This window comes from Lycium ferocissimum, unplaced genomic scaffold (genome assembly GCF_029784015.1).
Source record: "Lycium ferocissimum isolate CSIRO_LF1 unplaced genomic scaffold, AGI_CSIRO_Lferr_CH_V1 ctg16746, whole genome shotgun sequence".
Taxonomy (NCBI): domain Eukaryota; kingdom Viridiplantae; phylum Streptophyta; class Magnoliopsida; order Solanales; family Solanaceae; genus Lycium; species Lycium ferocissimum.
Window position 1 is genome coordinate 16,427 of NW_026716787.1, and position 23,312 is coordinate 39,738.

General features: G+C 39.9%; 1 pseudogene; it reads left to right on the forward strand.

Moving 5' to 3' along the window:
• The first annotated feature begins 246 nt into the window (after positions 1–246).
• Positions 247–4,876, forward strand: LOC132042633 (uncharacterized; annotated as a pseudogene).
• The last annotated feature ends 18,436 nt before the right edge of the window (positions 4,877–23,312 follow it).

Genomic DNA, 23,312 nt, shown 5'->3' on the forward strand with positions numbered 1-23,312 from the left:
AGGTCGTAAGTGTAAAATTAGCTTTGATTCGAAGGTGGCACCCTCCCAAAGGGGATGCTACAAGTTTTGGTATCAGAGCCTAGGTTTGTGATTCTAGGACTTTTGTTATGATTTGTTGATATGCTGTTCATTTTTGTCACATGTTTTTGTCCATAGCGCATATGCATCATGTACATGTCCCTAATGCAATGTGATCTTCCCTTATGAAGGAATCAAGTCGTGGCATCTTCTACTTAAAATAGACTTATGGAAGCCGCTCGTGAGAGTTTAAACAACTCTAATGTCCAACCTCATCTACAAGAAGGGGTTGGAGAACATTTTGCCGATTCTAATCCTCCTAGTGCAAGTGGATCTGAAGCGGGAGATAATCAGGGTACAAGAGTTGGGCCACACCCTCAAATGAGTCATAGTGCTCCTGCTATTGATCCTCCTTTTCAACAAATGGCTGATTTCTTTCGTCACATGGCTAGAAGAATGCCCGACCCTGATGAAGTGAACTTCGAGAAAATGAGAAAAATGGGTGGAGTTGAGTTTGAAGGCACTGTTGATCCTATGGACGCGGAGCAGTGGTTGGAGCGGATTGAAAGAGTGTTTGAGCAATTAGAGTGTTCTGACGCTGCCAAATTTAAGTATGCTGTTTCACTATTACAAAAAGATGCCTATGACTGGTGGGTAAGTGTGCCGAATGCCAAGGCAAAACCTCCTGTTCTTACTTGGAATGATTTTGTGAAAGAGTTTCATATGAAGTATGTTCCACCTGCTTATCATGATGCAAAGAAGAAGGAATTCTTAAATTTAGAGCAAGGGAGTATGTCTATTGCTGAATACCAGCAGAAGTTTCTCAGGCTTTCTCGTTATGCTGGTGGTATTATTAATAACGAAAAGGATAAGTGCAGGCGATTCGAGGACGGTTTGAATAATTCCATTAGAAAATCGGTGGCGGTCCTACAACATGAAAACTTTTGTAAATTAGTTTCAGCTGCTCTTACTTGGGAAAGGATCGACAAGGAGCAAGCTAGTAGAAATGAAAACAAGCTCAGAAAAGCTGACGCAGATTCAGGAGGTCCATCTAAAAGGGGAAGGTTTGACAATTCCAAAGCTAGTACTGCTCATAAGTCAACCCAGCATAAGCAAAATAGATCAAAATCCTCTCTCGCCAAAGCCTCCAAGCTATGGCCAAGGCCAGACTCCTATACCCACTTGTGCACAATGCGGGAAGAATCACTTTGGTACTTGTAGGAGAGCCTCCGGTGCTTGTTTTAATTGTGGGAGCTTTAATCATAGAGTGAAGGATTGTCCTCATCCTAATCCCACCTCTTCGCCGCGTACGGAAGGCTCAGTTCAAAAACCTATTACCACTCCCTCCCAAGGGAATAGAGGTGCAAGATCTAGAAACACACAAGCAACAGGTGCAAGTGGAGCCAATCAAGCTAGTGGGTCAAGAGCTACAGCACGAGCTTATGCTATGAGACAGAGGGAAGACCAAGATGGAGCAGACGTGGTTGTTGGTAAATTTCACTTATTCGGCTTATGTGTTGTTACATTATTTGATCCTGGTTCTACACATTCCTATGTTTGCTCATCATTGGCTTTTCCTGAAAATGTGAAATCTGTGAAACTTGATTGTGGTGTGCTTGTCCAAAGTCCTTTGGGTCAACAAGTTGTTTGTGATCGGATCTATCGAGGTTGTCCCTTGGTGATTCAAAATCTAGTCTTCCCTGCCGATTTGATTGAAATGCCTTTCCAAGACTATGACGTCATTATCGGTATGGATTGGCTTTATAAGTACCATGCGGTAGTTGATTGTAGGTCGAAGCAGGTGACCTTTAGAGCTCCTTCGCTTTCACACATCACTATTCAAGGTGAAAGATCATTGACATCTAATATTATCTCCGCGGTTGTGGCAAGGAAGATGATTAGACAAGGTTGTGAAGCTTACCTTGCTCATATATTTGATACCCACTTGGAAAGTCCAAGCCTTAAAGATATACCAGTGGTGTGTGAATTTCCTAATGTCTTTCCTGAAAATCTTCCTGGATTGCCCCCGGAGAGGGAGGTTGAATTCCCTATAGAGGTTCTTCCTGGAACTACTCCTATTTCTATAACGCCTTATCGAATGGCTCCAGCAGAATTGAAGGAGTTGAAAAATCAATTGCAAGAACTTCTTGAGAAGGGTTTTATTCGCCCGAGTGTTTCTCCCCGGGGGAGCTCTGTTCTATTTGTGAAAAGAAAGATGGAACTCTTAGGCTTTGTATTGATTACCGGCAACTAAACAAGGTGACAATTAAGAATAGATATCACTTGCCTAGGATTGATGACCTATTTGACCGGATTAAAGGGTGCTAGTTTGTTCTCAAAAATTGACTTGAGGTCCGGGTATTACCAACTGCGGGTAAGGGAACAAGATGTCCCTAAAGTGCCTTTAGGACTCGATATGGCCATTATGAATTTTTGGTAATGCCATTCGGGTTGACGAATGCTCCTGCAGCATTCATGGATCTGATGAACCGCGTGTTTAAGCCCTATCTTGATCAATTTGTGGTGGTTTTTATAGATGATATTTTAATATATTCCAAGAATAGTGAAGATCATGGAAGGCATCTCCGAATGGTTTTGCAAATTTTGCAAGAGAAAAAGCTTTATGCTAAGCTTTCCAAATGTGAATTTTGGCTTAGTGAAGTGGCTTTTCTAGGACATATTGTGTCGGTGAAGGTGTGAGGGTGGATCCTAGTAAGATTCGGGCTATTGTTGAATGGAAACCACCTAAAAGTCCAACCGAAGTAAGGAGTTTCTTGGGTTTAGCGGGATACTATAGAAGGTTTGTCAAAGGCTTTTCCATTATAGCCTCTCCTTTGACTAAACTTTTGAGGAAGGATGTCAAGTTCGTATGGGATGACAAATGCCAAGAGAGCTTTGAAAAGCTCAAATCCTTATTGACACAAGCTCCTATACTTACTCTACCAACTGAAGGGAAGGAGTATGTGATATATAGTGATGCCTCTCATCATGGTTTGGGTTGTGTCCTGATGCGGGGAAGGGAAAGTGGTTGCGTATGCCTCTCGAAAATTGAAACCGCATGAATTGAACTATCCTACCCATGACCTTGAGCTCGCTGCCATAGTGTTTGCTTTGAAAATTTGGAGGCATCACTTATATGGCGAAAAGTGTCACATATTTACTGATCACAAGAGTTTGAAGTACTTGGGTACACAGAAAGAGTTGAATTTGAGACAACGTAGATGGCTTGAACTCATTAAAGACTATGACTGCATGATTGATTATCATCCAGGTAAAGCCAATGTGGTGGCAGATGCTCTAAGTCGCAAGGCCCTTGCTAGTTTGTCTTTAAGTCATTTGCCTTTGTTTCTTGAATTAAGAGCCATGAAGGCTTGTCTTGCATTTAATTCTGATGGCTCTATTGCTGCTAGTTTGCAAGTCAAACCGGTTCTACTTGAGCAGGTGAAAGAAACACAGAAGGTGGATGAGAAGCTTGTGAAATTGATCAAAGAAGTTCAGTCTGGAGGAAAGCCTGATTTTAAATTAAGGGAGGATGGTGTTCTACTTTATCAAAACAGGTTATGTGTCCCTAAAGATGACCACTTGAGAAAAGAAATTTTAAATGAGGCACATACTTCACCATATGCAATGCATCCTGGAGGCACCAAAATGTACCAAACCATCAAGGAACACTACTGGTGGAATGGTATGAAGAAGGACATTGCGGAATTTATTTCTAAATGCTTAGTTTGTCAACGGATAAAGGCTGAGCATCAAGTCCCAACGGGTTTGTTGCAACCCTTGTCGATACGAGTGGAAATGGGAAAGAATAACTATGGACTTTGTTTCTGGGCTTCCACGCACTCAAAGAAATCATGATGCAATTTGGGTTATAGTTGATAGGTTAACCAAAAGTGCCCATTTCTTGGCCATCAGAATGGACTACCCGCTTGAACGTTTAGCAGAACTGTACATTAATGAGATTGTAAGGCTGCATGGTGTCCCTGTTTCTATTGTATCTGACCGAGACCCAAGGTTTACATCCAGATTCTGGACTAGGTTGCAAGAAGCTTTGGGCACAAGGTTGAACTTTAGTACTTCCTTCCATCCTCAGACAGACGGTCAGTCCGAGAGGGTGATTCAAATCTTGGAAGATATGCTTCGAGCTTGCATTATGGAATTTGAGGGTAGCTGGGACAAACACCTAGCTTTGATAGAGTTCGCTTACAATAATAGCTATCAATCAAGTATTGGCATGCCTCCCTACGAAGCCCTATATGGGAGAAAGTGTAGAACTCCCCTTTGTTGGAGTGAAGTTGGTGAACGGGAATTGGTTGGTCCTGAGATTGTGCAACAAGCTGAGGATAAGGTAAAAGTCATCAAGGATCGTCTAAAGGCTGCTTCGGACAGACAAAAGTCTTATGCTGATCTTAAAAGGCGTGAAATTGAGTATCAAGTGGGAGATAAAGTATTTTTAAAGGTTTCTCCATGGAAGAAGATTATGAGATTTGGCCAAAAAGGAAAACTTAGTCCTCGATTTATTGGACCATACGAAGTGCTTGAGAGAGTTGGCCCAGTTGCATATAGATTAGCTCTTCCACCGGAGTTAGATAGAATCCATAATGTCTTCCATGTTTCTATGCTTAGAAGATATCGCTCAGATCCATCTCATGTTGTTCCTATGGAATCCATTGAGGTCAGCCCTGACTTGACATATGAAGAGGAACCTATACAAATCTTAGCGCGTGAGACAAAAGAGCTTAGAAACAAGAAAGTTCCATTAGTAAAAGTTCTTTGGAGAAATCATTCTGGCAAAGATGCTACCTGGGAGCGAGAGGAGGATATGCGAATTCAATATCCGCAGTTGTTTCGAGGATAGTATAAGGTAAATTTCGGGGGCAAAATTTCTTAAGAGGGGGAGAGTTGTGACACCCCAATTCTTTTAAAACTAGATTTTGAATTTTTGATTGACCATTATTTGATAATAAGGGTATGTTTTACTTCACACTTCCTGAATATGAACTTGACGATGTTTGAAACTTGTTTGAAGTGTTATGGTGTAGTTATTTAAACTACTCCTATTATGATTATCTTATTAAATTTATCAAATGGATTAAATATTTATAAAGGTGGGCAACCTTTTTAATTTACTCTAGTTTATTTTATTATTTTCCTTCAATCTTCTCATGGAAGATACAATTATTTTACTAACTTTTTTCCTTCTCATCAAGTAAGATAAATACCCCTTTGTCTCTTATTTCCCCCCACCTCTATAATTTTCGGTTCCTTTCTAGAAAAGAAGACCAAAAACTTCCCTCCTCTCCTAACATTCATCCACCAAATCAATCCTCAAGAATTTCCTTGGTTGAGCCCCAAACAACTCCACGCGATTAAGGTAAGTCACAAACCCGTTTTTGAATTGGACTGCTGTTAGTATTTTTAGCATAACTCTTTGTGTAGACCTCCGTTTTTTTGATGTTTTGATTCATAGACCTAGAACTTTCATTTTAGAAAGTTTTTCCTAATTCATAGATGCACTGCTGTTAGTATTTTTAGAACTTTGTGTTCATTCATGGGTCTAGAAATTCAGGGTCCAGTTTTTCCTGTATCCACCCGAAAAGGGGCGAAGAAGTACAGGGGAGGTGCTGTCCAGTTTTTGTTTTGGACTTCCTACATGCACTGCTGTTAGTATTTTGAGCATATCTTTTTGTACAAAATTGCTATGGGGGTGATTCGAAATTCCCTGAGACCCTAAGACATATATGTACAACTTTAATTAAGGCCACAAAGTCTATTCTTGCCATTTACCCCTTCGAAACTGAGCGACAGTACAAGACAGTAGAACTGTCCAGAATTCCTGTTTTGACAGTTTAGGCTGATTTTCACTGATTTCATGTTTAGTTTTGATGTGCCGAGACTCTTGAACTTAAGTAGATATTTGGTTGTATATTTAAGGTATATATACTCTTGTACAAGCTAAGGGGAATTGTTTGACGAAGTGGACTCTGGTTGGTCTATGGCGTAGGCGATGTGAGCTCTTCGGGTTGTGGTAGAACTTGTCGTATGGTAAAACGCCAAGGTTTGTGTATAAACTCGAACTTAAAATACCTTTGTTTTCTGGAATTTTAAAGTACCTTGGTGGGTTGTTTCCTTACTTTTCATCTTATGTCACGGTATGATTATTGTTTCAAGCATTGCAAAACTTCCGCTAAATCGCCCACTTGTACGAATTGCTTGATCATTTTGCACCCTTGTTGGGACTTTGTCCTTCTTGTTACGGTGACTTTGTCATCGATATTGGCATGCCCCTCAATTCGGATCTCGGCCATCTTGACTTTGGATTTACATTTCGTCTTGACGATGGATTTTCGTCCATTCTCAAGTACGAGTGGAAGGCCACTTTCAACATGGCTCTTGATTCTCTTGACTATTGGGTGACGACCCTTCTTGATATGGGCTTCGGTCCTTCTTGATTTGGGGCTACGGCCGATCTTGATTTTGATTGTGCTTGGTGGGATGGCATGACGTACACATTGGGCGAAATTGGTTATTTGACAACTACTCTTGAATTCAATTATAAGCTTTCTTGATACTTAAGCCTACGAATATTAGCATCGATATTTTGAAACTCTTCAAGGTTGGTATTTGATACTTTGATACACTTGTTTGCTTGGTTTATTGTTATCTTATTGAGCTACCTACGACGAATAAGGGAATTGGAGAATCTAATGGCTCCAAGCCCAAAGTACATACACCACTAAGCTTTATGCTTAGCGATAGTTGTTTTCTATCGTAGGTAAGGTGCAAGATGAGATGTGAAGATGGCCGATTGAAGTAGATTTTTGGGAGCCCTTGTGAAGATCACATTTGCATTTGCATCTGGTTCTTGTAAAATTTTGGGGACTTGTACATGATACACGTGTGACACTTATGTATGAAATTTTGAAGGCTTGTGGAAAACAAGACCATATGCTCGCAACATGAACTTGGTGACTTGTTTTGCCATTTTAGGGTGTGCTTTTAACTTAAGTCATGCCATGTCTTGGGTCTATATTTTGTCTTGAAATTATGTACAAAGAAAGACAATAGTTTTGCGATAATCACTAGTTTGAGTTTTATGTATCTTATGAGCCGCAATGGTCTTGGATTTGGAAGCGAAATTTCAAAATGAAGTTTCTTAAATAAGTTGAATGTTTGAGAACCGTGGCCCTTCTTTTTTTTTTTCTAAGAAATTTTGGCATAAATAAAGGGTCGTAATGAAAGCTTTGAAAGGTGGAATTACCACTTTAAAATGATACCCGATGTTACATTTTATCTAAGAAATTTTTGAAGGGCGTAATGAAAAAAAAAAAAAAGAATGCCGCACTTTTTTCCCCTTTTTCGCGTGGCCCTTCTTTTTTTTTTTCCCTTAAACCTATTCGTGAATATCCTTTGGCATAAGCCTTCTAAAGGTCGTAAGTGTAAAATTAGCTTTTTTTTTTTCATCATGCCGCGTGGACGAGAGAGACGGACTTGATCCTATTACTTGTTCGGGGAATAGCTCCTTTGGCTACCGTTGGTATTATTCTTTTGTGTACATACATATGAGCATGGCGGGGTCCTGTCCCGTCTATATGATGTTACATACTCTCTTTAGAGGCTCATGGACAGTTGTGTATAGCTAGATGTCCTTTGGCCTTGTCGGCCCACATTTTGTATATTATTTTGTTAGCCTAGTCGGCTTGTGTATACATATATGGGCATAGTTGCTGATGATGATATAAATGTGTCGTTGCCTAATACTATTAGTATTATTGATGAGTAGAAATCATGAGTAGGCCATGTGGCTCCCGTAGATGTAAATATGAATGTACGATAGGAGGTGCCCGGGTGGGTTAGCACCGGGTATCCGTCATGGCCCTTCGGTTTGGTCGTGACAAAAGTGGTGTCAGAGCAGTTCTGTCCTAGGGTGTGTCTGTATTCGTGTCCAGTAGAGTCTTGCTTATGTGGGTGTTGCATGCCACACTTATAAACAGGAGGCTGCGGGCATTTTTAGGAATGAATGACCTTCTTTCTTCTTTGATCGTGCGATAGAGTCATGATATAAGGATTTCTCTTTCCTTAACCGTGTATCATGTATTTCAGAAATGCCTGTAAAGAGGAAAGCTACTGCAACCCAAAAGGGCAAGACAAGCGATGGAAAAGCGGGCCGCCAACGGATATAGAGGAGGGTGAGTCCCAAAGATCTCGGTCCTGCTTGCTTAACTATTTTTGAGGAGCATGAGGGAGCCTCAACCCCAACTCCTCCACCAGATGCTTCGGGCCAGGATGTGAAAGAGGCCATTCATTTACTAACTCAGTTGGTTACGCTCGGACCGGCACGGGTCAAGGTGATAGGGCTGTTAGTGCAAGAGCCCGCGATTTTATTTTCTTAAACCCACCGAAATTCTTCGGGTCAAAGCCAGATGAGGACCCTCAGAGCTTTATTGATGGGATGTTGAGGACACTTTGGTTAATGCATGTTTCAGACATTAAATCGGTGGATCTAGCATCCTATCGATTGCGGGATGTCGCGGTTCATTGGTATACGGTTTGGATGGCTTCAAGGGGAGTTAATGCACCTCCCCCAATATGGAAAGAATTTGTGGATGCCTTCATCCGACATTACTTGCCCCTAGAGGTTCGGCGGGCTAGGGCTGATAAGTTCTTGAATATTAGGCAAGGAAGCAGGAGTGCTTTAAAGTATAGTCTCCGCTTCAATTCTTTGGCTAGGTATGCTCCGGCCATGGTAGCGGATATGGGTGATCAAGTGCAGCGATTTATGAGTGGCTTAGGGCCACATTTGATGGATAAATGCTTGACTGCGTCCCTTCAGGACAACATGGACATTCACACATTCAAGCCCATGCTCAGAATTTAGAGAAAAGCCAACAACAGTAAGGAAGTGAGGGTGAGCATGACAGAGGGTATAGCAAGAGGGCTAGATCTTCGGGTCCGATTAGTGAGTTCAGAGGAGGGCAAAGATAGCAGTTTTCTAGGCATTCAGGCCATTCTATGACTAGTGCACCTCCACGGTTTACAGGTCAGAGATTTGATAGTTCTACTCACTCCGGACCGAGCCAGAGTTTTAGGGCTTCAGGTTCTCATTTCAAAGATGATTCGGGTCAGGAAAGGCCACCCATGCCACGATGTTCCCAGTGTGGGAAGTTACATTAGGGCCAGTGTCGACTAGGTCCAGAGGTATGCTATATATGTGGTCGGCCAGGCCATATCATGCGTGATTGCCCCTCGATTGGTGGTAGGGGTAGGGTCTAGCCTTCAGGGTCGGCAGTCGGGTTTTTATCATCTATACGCCCTATGGAGAAAGGTTCATAGGCGCCAGTCAACCATAGTAGCAGTAGAGGGAGAGCTCCCAGTTCTACTGGTCCTCAGCACCGTATTTATGCATTGGCTGGGCGACAGGATCTTGAGTCTTCCCCTGATGTCATCATAGGTATATTGTCGGTATTTTCTCTTGATGTATATGCATTGATAGATCCGGGGTCCATACTGTCAAATGTTACTCCATATATTGCGAGTCACTTTGGGGTCAAACCGGAGTCTATCAAACCTTTCGAGGTATCGACACCCATTGGTGAACGGGTAATAGCTAGTCGAGTATATAGAAACTGTGTAGTTGTAACCATCGAACTATGGCTGATTTACATGAGTTAAAAATGGTGTACTTTGATGTTATCATAGGCATGGATTGGTTGGCTTCTTGCTACGCTAATGTTGATTGTTGAATGAAATGGTTCACTTCCAGTTTTCGGGAGAATCAATTTTGGAATGGAAAGGAAATACAGCGTGCCTGAGAAGTAGGTTTATTTCTTATCTCAAGGCGAGGAAAATGATTACTAAAGACTGTATTTATCATTTAGTCCGGGTTCAAGATATAGAAGCCGAATCGCCAATTCTTCAGTCGGTCCCCGTGGTGAATGAGTTCCCGGATGTATTCTCGGATGAGCTTCTAGGCCTCCTTTCTGAGCGGGAGATTGATTTCGCTATTGATGTGCTCTTTTGGATACAAAACTCATATCCATTCCCCCTTATAGGATGGCGCCTGCAGAGTTAAAAGAGTTGAAGGAGCAATTGAAGGACTTGCTTGAAAAAGGTTTTATTAGGCCTAGTTCTTCCCCATGGGGAGCACCCGTGTTATTTGTGAGGAGGAAAGATGGCTCCTTGCGAATGTGCATTAATTATCGGCAACTGAATAAGATGACGATCAAGAACAAATATCCGCTTCCAAGGATTGACGACTTATTCGATCAATTGCAGGGTGCCAAATGGTTTTCAAAAATAGATCTAAGATCCGGGTATCATCAGGTGAGAGTCAGGGAGAAGGATATTCCTAAGACAGCTTTCAGAACAAGATATGGCCATTTTGAGTTCCGGGTACTGTCATTTGGGCTGACTAATGCGCCGGAAGCATTTATGGATTTGATGAACAATGTGTTCAGGCCTTTCCTAGATTTATTTGTGATCGTGTTCATTGATGATATCCTGATATATTCTCGATCCGAAGTAGAACATACGGATCATCTGTGTACCGTCCTTGAGGTTCTCCAGACTCGAGAGTTATTCGCCAAATTTTCTAAGTGTGAATTTTGGTTGAATTCAGTGACCTTCTTGGGGCATATTATTTCAGCCGATGGCATTCGAGTAGATACCCAAAAGATTGAGGCCGTGAAGACTTGGCCAAGGCCTACAACACCTACGGAGGTTCATAGTTTTCTGGGCTTAGTAGGTTATTACAGGGGGTTTGTAGAAGGCTTTTCTTCTATCTCTGCACCACTCACGAAGTTGACCCAGAAATTAGTTAAATTTCAATGGACGGACGGTTGTGAGCATAGTTTCCACGAGCTAAAGAATAGATTAACTTCTGCCCCGGTTCTGACACATCCAGAAGGACTAGAAGGCTACATTGTCTATTGTGATGCTTCGGGCATTAGATTAGGATGTGTGTTGATGCAGCATGGTAAGGTGATTGCCTACGCCTCCAGGCAGTTGCGCAAACATGAGAAGAATTACCCAACCCATGATCTTGAGTTAGTTGCAGTGATTCATGCATTGAAGATGTGGAGACATTATTTGTATGCCATCCACGTTGATATTTATACAGATCATAAGAGCCTCCAGTATATTTTCAAGCAGAAGGAGTTGAATTTGCGAAAAAGGCGATGGTTGGAGTTGTTGAAAGATTATGATGTTAACATTCTATATCATCCCGAGAAAGCAAATGTTGTGGCTGATGCTCTTAGCCATAGATCCATGGGAAGTTTATGCGATGTTCAGCTGGAGAAAAGAGAGTTAGCTCGTGAGCTCCAACAATTAACTAGCCTAGGAGTTCGGGTAGTGGACTTAGGCTATATGGGAGCTACCATTCAGAGTTCAGTGGTCTCGTCACTAGTGGTTGAAGTGAAAGAGCACCAGTACGAGGATCCCATGCTAGTTCATTACAGAAATACACTCCCTCAGAAAAAGAAGTCATCCTTTGAGATTTCGGGAGATGGAGTTCTCCGATGTTGTGGCAGGTTGTGTGTTCCCGATATCGCAGGGCTACGTCAACAGATTTTGGAAGAAGCCCATTGTTCCCGTTATTCCGTTCACCCCGGAGCAACGAAAATGTATCGTGATCTCAAATATATATATTAGTGGAATGGGATGAAGAAAGATATAGCGGAATTCGTGGCCCAATGTCCTAATTGTTAGGAAGTGAAAATTGAACACCAAAAGCCCGGTGGATTGTTGCAAGCTATGAAAATTCCGACTTGGAAATGGGAAGTAATAAACATGGATTTCATTGCAGACTTACCCCGTTCTCGACGTAAGTATGATTCTATATGGGTGATTATAGATAGACTCACGAAGTCAGCTCATTTCTTACCGGTCAGAACTACATATGTAGCAGAAGATTATGCAAAGCTTTATGTTAAAAAGATAGTGTGACTTCACGGTGTTCCAGTATCTATTATCTCCGGTAGAGGGTTCGATTTGACTAATTTGAAAACTTTCCAAGAAGGTGCGGGGACTCGGGTGAGTCTTAGCACAACATTTCACCCATGCGGATGATGGACAAGCCGAACGTACCATTCAGACCCTTGAGGATATGCTACAGGCATGTACATTGGATTTTGGAGGTAGTTGGGATGATCACTTATCGCTTATTGAATTTGCTTATAATAATAGTTATCATTCTAGCATCCAAATGGCCCCGTATGAGGCTTTATATGGGCGCAAGTGTAGATCCCCAATTGGGTGGTTCGAGGTAGGAGCGACTAATTTGATAGGGCCAGACTTGGTCCAGCAAGCTATAGAGAAAGTCAAGCTTATACAGGATCGATTATTAACAGTCCAGAGTCGTCAGAAATCGTATACAGATAGTCGTCGAAAGGACTTAGAGTTCCAAGTGAAAGAATGAGTATTCTTGAAGGTGTTGCCAATGAAGGGCGTTATGAGATTTGGCAAAAAAGGGCAAGCTTTCTCTTTCGACTGGAAATCATCCGTGGGCTGAGGGCCAAAATTGTTTTCAAGTCGTAAAAAACCTCTTTCTGTACAACTTGAGGGAACAATGAGCGAGTTTGTAATTTTATTAAGCTTATAAAAATCCTTTTGTTACCAATAATCGTTTTTAACCATTTGGAGTTTAAAAACATCAAGTTATATTAAAAGGAGTTTATAAAATCTCATTTTTTATACTTAGCCGCAAAAACCGCTGAATTTACTCAGGGTTTTGAAAATTTGTTGGGGACCTAAAGTCTTCTAAACGGTATAAGCACTGTTGTCCTAAGATGGCTAATTCTAACCATAACATTTTCCACTATAATATGAGTTTGATACAAATTACAAATGCATCAAAGCTTTAAACAAATAATGTAAAATGAAATGATAATGGAATAGAGTTAGACTAGGGGGGTACCAAGCCCCTAGTTTAGCCATTTTCACACATGGCTGGGCCTTCTGCGCGCCTCACTATTTGCTTCGCCTTTGCGGACTCGATTTTGAATTAATTTCCTATTGGGCCTTTGGCCCAATAGGTAGGATTTGACTGGACACGAATGGTCATGAGAGTGAGGAGGGGGGGGGGGGGGGAAGAAAAAGGAACCCGGTTAGTTTATAAACACGGATCTTATCACTAAAATAACAAAACTACACATAGTACAAAAACATGAAAAGTACTCATATTGTTCTATACCTGCCCCATTTTTCCTTGAGTGTATTTGTTTTGAAATGGATATTTTGCAATGGCATGGGACTAAGTCCTTGCCTTGTTTTCTCGATGTCGCACAAGTTCCAAGGGGCTTCTAAGAACCCCAGGCATGGCTAACACCGAGAATGCCTGGACGACCCGAACTACCATAGTTTACTTCATGCAATGCACCCAAGCAAGAAAAAACAAGAGTACAGAACTTAGGAGTGGCAACAGATTTGAGCAAACTCATAAACAAACATCAGTCAAATGTCATTCTCTAAGGACAGGCCTTCACATCAAAACACACCTAGTAACAACACTTAAGTATGATTGAATGATCAACAAGTATAACGGTAATGGTGGGAAAACCAGATCCATAAATAGATGATAATAAAGATAATACACACAACTGCTTCAGAAGGAACACAAATAATTTTCAGTCAAGCTATGGACTTGTTAAGATGATCATAGTAACAATAGGACAAGCTGAGACAAATCAGTCATACCAAAGCAGATACATGAAGATTCATGGTCAAATATATATTTGTCTCTTTTCAGAAAACACTTAGTCCAGGACTCATTGTAAAAAAAAAAAAAAAAAAAAAGATTCCAAATGCACATGTTCAGATAGCCTGACCTATCCATTTATTACTGTTCAAGCCACTAGAGGAAACAAGACATGGTTACACTAATCCAGGTGATAGCATACATCCTATCCCAAACTAAACTCCAAGGTACACATGTCCAAGCCAATCTCAAAACAAGCATAGCCTCCCCATAGAAAGGGGCCTAGGGAAGACCTTACAAACAAACCAGACTCATGGCAGTGTCACTTATCCCAGGTAAAAAAAAAAATGTTAATAGCATTTAGAACTTTTAAGCACACATTTAAAGCTGGTAGTTTCTAGAAAAAAACTTACCCCTTTTTATTAACTCAAGCACACAACAGGTTGATGTACACATCAAAGCTACTAGTTAATAAATGAATGAGCCTTGGAAAACCTTTGTTAAGGAAAGAGAGATCCCAATGGATAAATCATATGGGCACTTAGTCATAATATTCTAAAAAAAAAGGTTTTGATTTCCAGAGATGGTCTTTGAATAGATTTAAACTAATCATAAGCTCTTCTCAAAGAAACAAAGGAGAAGGAAAGAAAACAAGAAATGGATTTGTGACATGATCACAGTTTTGCAAACAAGGAAATTAATCCTCACATAAGGAGTAAGCCTCAATCAATGAGCCAAAAATGGCTTCAGACACCAACCATGGATGAACAAGTTAAGCAAAGTTGGACAAAGATACAGGGCCAACAACACATGTAAATGGCAAATAGCACACTTGACACTTAGTCTTCTCATAGGTGGACTCATGCCCATATAATACACTCATCAGCCCCATTTTCCCTTACACACAACCAATTTTAAACAATAAGGCTAAAAAAAAAAAATAGACTTTCAGACAAAAGAAACTCTTAGAAGGCAAGGTGGGAATCATATAACACTTAGACTTGACAAGTATTCATAGTAGCTCATTTTTTTCTAGGTGTATCTTCCCCTCCCTTTTAGACATGGTTAGACTGCTCTTCCCGACCTGAGACCTTTGTGAGTCCCAAGATCATAAGGGGAAGGTCAAGGGGATGAAAGAAAAAGTTTCAGGCCCCTGAAAGGGAAACAGGATAGGGTGGGGTCATCACTTTCCCATCTCCTTTTCCTGAGTCTCCTTTTAGCAAAAAAAGATCTTGGCCCTACTGCTCAGTACCTCCAGTTCATGCCCAGGCTCACCTTTTCCTCTCCTAAAACCCTTTCCCCCATCCTATGGCCTCACCCTAATCATCCAGTGACAACACCAGAGGTCCTAGGCAGATTCACAACCATCCAACTCTGTCATAACTTCCTACAATGAACTCATGAAACCAAAGTCCAGCTTTTAAGACTCTTTGTGACCAAAATCAGTTGTAAGTACTAGGAACAAACCCCCTCATAAACACATGCCAAACAATAGCAAACTAGCTGATTCATAAAGTCTATGTCCAGATTTTAAAGATCTTTTATTGCCAAATTCAACTATGAATACATAGGAACAAACCCCTCATAAACAACATATCAAACAATAACAAACTAATTGGGTCATGAAGACTATGTCCAGATTTTAATAACCTTCATTGCCAAGTCCAAATATGATGTACTAAAAGCAGACACACCATAGATATAGAACAAACAATAATAAACTAGTTTTCCTCAACAACTTCAAACTAAAACTGATTATGAGAAAGGTCTTTGTTCTTAACCACATTGCATTTCAAGAGAGAGAGAGCATATTCCCTTTTTCCTCACGATCAAACCACACAACGAAACATCAACATACTTCAAACGCCATCATTCTGGCCTTATTATCATTCTTTTTAAAGGAACTCAGTTCCCAACATCAAAAGGGAAGCACAACAATATCAAGGAAGAGCCATACAAAGACAAACTAAGCAAGTTTATGACAAGGAATCGCACTGCCTTTCCTCTTTTTATTCTTTATCTTTGCAGTTAGCATAGCTAGGTGATCAGTCCTCAAAAACAAGGTTTTTCCTTCACACAACATGACTCATGGACAACTTCTGCACATGAGGGACTAAAAGACTCACGCACATACACACACTCCTTGTCAAACTGCCAATCTTTATACCCTTTTCATCAGAGTAGATACATCTCATTGCTAGATTAGGACAAACATGACAATTACCTCTTAACCAACCTGTTAGACTAAGTGATTTGCCCATTTTTATCAAACATAGACTATCTTAGAACTGCTCTGGTCCTAATTCATTTTAGCAACATTGGAGACCTTTTAGATTCAACAACACACAACTACAACACTCCACAGGTCCTACTCACAGATAGATTTAGCAGACTTTCACACTTATCAAAAGCAAGACAATCAGACAAAGGCAAAGCCAAAGGAAACACTTTTGATCAAATTTAAATCCCTTCCCCTCCCTAGAATCATTTTAAAGACCTTTATTTCACTACCCATTAATATGACCCAAAATGCCAAGTTTTTAGCCAAACAGGTATGACTTAGGTGAGACAGCAGGGATCAGGCCAAACAAGGGCACTTAATTCCCTTGTAACCACCAACACCCTTAAGGCCAAGTAGGTTACCAAGTAAAACAAGCAGAATTCCACAAAAACACACAGTACACTTTCACTTTCTTAAAATCAAAACATCACTAGATAGGACAGACATGATCATGCTAGGTCTAATACATATCAAACTTCAACTCCTAAACAAACAACATCATTAAGTAGAACAAGTGATGGTCAGACCAGGTTTAGTTCCTTTTAGACTTTCAACTTTTCAAACAAACACATGATCAGTTAGGACAAACAATATCCAGACTAGGTCCCTTCATAACAAGACTTCAAAAATTTCCTAATTAACACATGATCAAGCAGGACAATTAATAACCAGACTAGGTTCAAGACTTCAAACTTCCCAACTGACACATGATCACATAGGACAAACAATAACCAGACTAAAGTTTAACATAACAAGACTTCAACTTCCCAACTGACACATGATCACATAAGACACATAGGACAAACAATAACCAGACTAAAGTCTTTCATAACAAGACTTCAATTTCCCAACTGACACATAACCATATAGGATAAGCAAGATCACACTAGGTCTAACACATAAGAAGACTTCAACTTCCCAACTTGAACAGGCCTCTTGACCTCCCTCTTTAATAGACCTTCAGACTAAAGACGCACCTCCAAATGAATAGCAAACAAGAACATAAGGCAAGTAAGTCACTCACAGAGCCTGTGACTTCAAACTAACCCCCCTGAACCAAGCTTATCACATGGGACACGTAGGACTAGACCCTTCATGACTTTTAAGAGACCTACTTTGACCCTAATTAAACACATGACTTATAACACACATCAAGCAAATACATTAACTTAAATTACATCCCAGACCCTCACATAGAGCATTTAATAGTGTTTAGACAAACATGATAGAACAGAAAGTCTAGAGGAAAATACAAATCAAACAAACTCCTCAACTCAAAACCATAGTCTAAAGCACCCTTAAATACCTTTAATCATAACTAAACAAGCAGGATTTAAACAGAAGATCTAAATGGAAATGCCAAATCAAAACAATTGTCTCAGGTTAGGCTGTATTCCAGACCACACATAGAATGAGCACCTAATCATACTAAGCAAACATAATATGAATAAAAGTTCTAAAGGGGAAATTTGGGTCACAACAAGCCTGTCAGCTTGAATTATATTTTAGGCCCCACATAATTTCATTAACCTAGCATAATATAGATAAAATCCAAAAAGGGAGACCATCATAACAAACACACCAGGTTGAACTTTGTCCTAAACCACAAACAATCTCATTAAATAAGCATAGCATAGACAGAAACTGGAAGGAAAGGTAATAAACCAGCATATTAACCTAAACTTTATCCTAAACCACACATCATCATATTGACTAAGTATAATATAGACAGAATCTAGATATAAAGGCAATAAGCTAAAACACTAACTTAAACTTCATCATAAACCATACATAATCATATTAATTAAGCATGACACAAACAAAATCTAAGTATAAAAAGGATAAACTAAAACACTAACTAAACCACACATAATCTTATTAACTAAACTTAACAGAAATCTAAATATAAAGCAATAAACTAAAAGGTATTTACCTTTTGTGAGTGCAACCGGGGTCAAGCGATGGACTTGGAGGCTTTTGTGCTCCAGTGCCAAATTCAGGCCACTAAAACACCACACAGACAAATGAAAGACAAATTTTAGAACTAGAAAAATTGAAACTCTTAGGTTTAAAACTAAAATTTTTGACCGATGGAACTCTTAGCCTTAAAAATAGTAATTTTCAGCCTCTTTTTGGTTTCCAACCTCTTCAAACAAATGGGTTTCTTATTAAACCCTGAACGTTCTCAAATCACTCACTACCGATGTGGGACTTGTGGATTTACCCAAGTCTCACTCATAAATCCAACACACGGTCCAGATCCAAGGTAAAAATGAAATCAACGGTTCAAAACACTTCAAAACTAGCAATAATGACGGAAAAATTATAAAAGGGGAGGATTGTACCTTCGAGGGTCTGTTTGGCCTGATTTTGTGGAGATAAGGACGAAGCATTAATGCCTTTTCCTTCTCTCCTCACGCTACATGGCCACTACGATGGGACAAGGCTGAAAAGAGGCAGGGTGGGTGGAGGAACAGTGGGGCGGCGCTAGGGTTTTACCCCTAGCCGCCTCCCCTCTTCTCTTTTTCCTAACAGACCCCTAGGGTCTCGTCTGAAAAATGAAGGAGAGGAGTATTACTCCCTCTCTTTTAACTAATAATGGACCGGGTCCTGGTCTATATTGGATTGGGCCTGGCCCTTTTATTTTAAAGAGCTGGGCCTGGTGTATATATATATATATATATATGCACCATGTATATTAGTATATACATGGTGTAAATATGTATGTATAGAGGGTCGGGAAAAAATAAAATAATAAAATAAATAAATAAAACTAATTATTAGTCTATTAGGACTTAATTAATTTAAAACATGACTCATAAATAAAAATAAAAATCATTTTGCAGATATTGGTTTTGAATTAATTGAGAAACTACGCAAACACACATAAAATCAAGATTTAAAAGGCAAAATGGTCAATTCTTTTAATTACTCAAAGTGACTTAGACAATAAAATGGAATAAAATTGCTCATTAATCTAAGTTTCCTTGATTTAATTAATTAAGCAAATAATTATCCAAAAAAGGTTTTTTGCCCTTTGATTAATTTCAATAAAATTATTCCCCGAATATTACTAATTTCCACAAAATTTTAAAATACCTTGGAGACTTCTTTATCAATTTTAAAAGGGTGAAATATTACCCCAAATTTCATAAGAAAAATTACCTAGACCCTTTAGGGTGCGCATTTGATTTTATTTATTGTCCAAGGATTCTAATCACTAAAAATAAATTACGGGGGGTCAAAAATTAGGTGTCAACAGCCCTCCTGGCCAGGTATTCACCCTTATGGCATTTTCTTCCTTTATTTTGCCCTTTTGGCTTTTATTTTTTTTCGTCTTTTTATAGCCCTCGTGGCTAAATATTCGACCTTTTGGTGTTTTTCTTCTTTGGTAGCCCCTGTGGCTAGATATTCGCCCTTTTGCCGTTTTCAATCATTTATCTGTCTCGTGCCCTGATCTCTGCAGTTATCTTAGGCCTTCTTTTGGCAAACCATTTCCTGCACATTAAACAAAGTCAGAAAAGGGGATCGTCCTCCCGACGTCCTAGAGACCTGCATCAGAAATAAGTTAGTTGTTATTTTTTATTTTAAGTTGATCCGTGTTGCCGGTGCCTTTGCTTTTTTTGGCTTTCTGGACTCGAAACCCCTTCGGCTCAAGTATTCGAAAGATGAATTTATTTTCATTATGCAAACATCATTTTTGAAAAGCTACCATGAAGATATTTATTTGTAGGGAAATAAGTGCATTATTTTGAAAGCGGTAAGGTTAATTGTCATGACATGTGCTTTGGATGAGGGATATCCCTTCTTTCATAATCGGGGTTCTTCGCTTATTTTGTACGAAATTTTTGAGAACTTTTCTCAAAAATTTTGCCCCAGTTTAAATTTTGATCGACGAACTCTCGTGCCGAATCTTCCGAGTTGCGGGAAATTTTGAGGTCCCCTCAAAATTTCTACCCCAATTTATAGTATTAAATAAATGAGAAATTTAGAGATCTTCTCAAAAATTTTGCCCCAGTTTGAAACTCTGGGTTAGTTGACTCTTGGTGGTGAATTGATTTGCTTGAATTTTTTGAGATCTTCTCAAGAATCCTGTCCCAGTTGGGCGTATGACAATCCTTGCATCCTTCATGAAGTCCTACCTCTGAGGCCTCCGAGGGGTTTCTTTAGTTTTTATTTTTGTGCGACAGAGCTCAAAGAGCGCGTACGTATCCTGTCACAGCAAGAATCAGGTCGAGCGTAGTTCGGAATAAAAGTAAATGAGTTTTTGGTTTTTACTAATAATGCAACCGGGTCCCAAATAGACTGCCTACGTATCCCACTGTGGGGAAGTCAGGTCACTGCGTAGTTTATATTACAAAGTTGTTTTATTTTTCCCATCTATTACCAAACTATTACAAGCAAAAGGAAACAACTAATACAAGCAGATAACAAAATTATTACAAGCAAAATGTACTATTACAAACTGAGAACCTCGTCTTTATACATAGTAGTGCTTGATTGCGTCTAAGTTGATTGGCTTTGGCCACTCTTGCCAGTCCATTTATGCCAGTATTACTACTCCTGCGGAGAGTACTTTGTGGACCACGTGAGTGTTACACCCCGTATCTTAGAACTAAGGTTAGACTCGTATCATTAGAGTTTTAGTGGAAAAACTGAAGGTTTGAACGTTTTGCGAAAATGGTTTATAGGCCCACTTCGGGCAGCCATAACTCCTTGATTAGTTGGGAATTTGGGAAAGTACCCTCAATGAAAGTTGTAGCACGTAGAAATAGCTTTCTAACAATATAAGGACCAGGCCAATCAGAAATCGGAGCAAGGAGATATGATCGTCTCACGATGGCTAATAGTAAGGCACGTAAAATTCTATAGAATCGGTTAAGTTTTCGATACGTCTGTCTTCAAGTCAAATTTTGTGAAAATCTGTTGATACCTTGAGAAAATCTAAAACATAAAAGTTGTAGCACTTTGAAATATCTTTCCAACGGTATATTGTGGAGCCCAATCAAAGCTTTGTACAAGAAGTTATGTCCATTTTACCGAACACTGCACAGAACCGACACATGTCGCTTTTCAGGGAGCGTGTGATGGCCCAGCATCGTGGACCGATGTCACAAAAACATTCTCTCTGAATACTGACCTGAAGGGGGTCGTGCGCTGCATGTCCGTCGGGGGCCCATCGCGTATAAGGTCGGGTTTCGGGTCAATAGTCGGGATTTCGTGTTTTAAGTTATATGTAAGCTTGGGGTTTATTTCCCTAACACCTCTAATCAGAAAAAATCACCCTAAAGTCAGAGGGAACAAGTTCCAAGCCTCAAGAACCCTCCAAGGTAAGTTTTATCATGATTCTAGGTTGAATTCAAGTCCCTAATCTCTTTTAACTTGAGTAAAACCCTTCTAATCGATGAGTTGTGAGTGAAACATTATTGTTGGGCATTGGAAACCCTAGAACTCGAATTCAAGAGGTTTGAATGTCAAAAAGGTAATGCTTCTACACTCTAATCATTCATAATAGTGAATTGATGAGTTCTTGGGAGAATAGTAAATGGGTTTAGTAAAGAGAATTACACGAACTATAGTAGGATTTTGGATTGTTGACTTGAGATTGTTATAATCATATGGGTGATGGAGAATGATGTTAATTACACCTAATTGAGATTGTAGAATCACCTAGAAGTAATAGAATGGGAATTGGGTGAAGAAACACTATTAATGGAGATTGTGGAGCTTTATACCCACTAAGTGTTTGATAAAATGCTTAGATGACCAAAAGCATAGATATTATTACTAATATAGAATCCCTTTGACTTGTATTGATATAGATCAAAGTTGAAAGAGTTGACGAACATTGTATTACGCTCAAAGGCTGGAATTAAGGTATGTGAAGCTAACTATCTACGCTAGGGAATATTCATGATTCTCCCTACGCCTCATTCTTCATACTTGTCGTTATTTGAATTCGAATATAGTTTAGCCCTAGTTTCATGGTATGATATAGAAATGTGATCTTCTAGGGTTGCAGTTACAGAATTCGTTCATGGTTGTCACTTTGAATATCATGAACTCAACACGTAATCTTTATAGACTTATGCATTATTATCACATGACTTTCATTCGATGTATAACCGATTGTTTGTAACAGTCCCATAATCGTAACTTGATTATTATGCTATCAGTTATAGCAAGTCTTAGTCTTGTAAATTGTTAATGTGTTGAACACACGTATACTGTATTTTTGGGCCCCGTGCCACCGATTTATGCATACGTATTGCTTGGGCCGAGGCCATAGTTATATTCTGACGACAGGTGATTCTTCATCTAGAACATGGAGTAGGTACCTTCTTGCTTTCCCGTTTAGTTGCTTTCGCCTTCTAGTATTTTATTGCTTCAAATTTTTGCTTTATATACCAAGACAATTCAAATATTGCTCGATGTCCTTTTATTAAGGCGAGATGCGAGCAACAATATACGGTGTTGACGACTCTATTTAGGAGTGCGTATCGGCCCACGCGAGCCCCAAATTCCTTCTGGCGTTGTCGGCTATCTAGTTATTTCGCTTATGAAGCCCGCTCTATTATTCCGCATTCTTAGAGGCTTCTATAGACACGATCCGGACGATCAGAGATATTTATTATGTTAGCCTTGTTGGCAGTTGTTCAGTCGTTTTGGTTTAGCCATGTTGCCTACGTTTAGATATTTTAGATTGTCTAAGTATTTTCGCATTATGATTTTAGTCAGACCTTTAGTATATCAGCATGTGTTTCGTTGTTTTTCGCATTCAGTTATGTTTTGATATCACATGTTGATTTAGCCACTGGGCTTGGTTCGCTCGATCACGTATGCAACATAGACCGAATGCCGTGGTTCGCTCAGGCACCTGTGTTCGGGGTGTGACAGTGTGGACCTTGCTAGATAGGAGCAAATTCCCCTTTGTATTCACCTTGATGTGGGAAAATCCTTTAGAGCACCAGTTGCTCGATTTGAAAAAGTCGATCCCTGACTCGTTTGTTGAAAGCTCTCGCCATTCTTTGGTGGTATAACTGACCGTGGCATACGATAACCATCATTTTCTCTTCGATTAAGGCTAACTACTCGTATCGAGTTCAGACCCATTCAGCATTATCCAGCTCAGCATCTTGAATGATTCTCAAAGAAGGTATCTCAACTTCGGCAGGTATAACCGCTTCAATACCATAGACTAACAAATATCGAGTTGCTCTGTCAAGTTACATTAAGACGGGTATCCGGTAAGCAAAGGCTTAATAACCGCTCGTGCCAACCTTTGCAATTAAAAGGCCATTTTTCCCCCAAAATCCC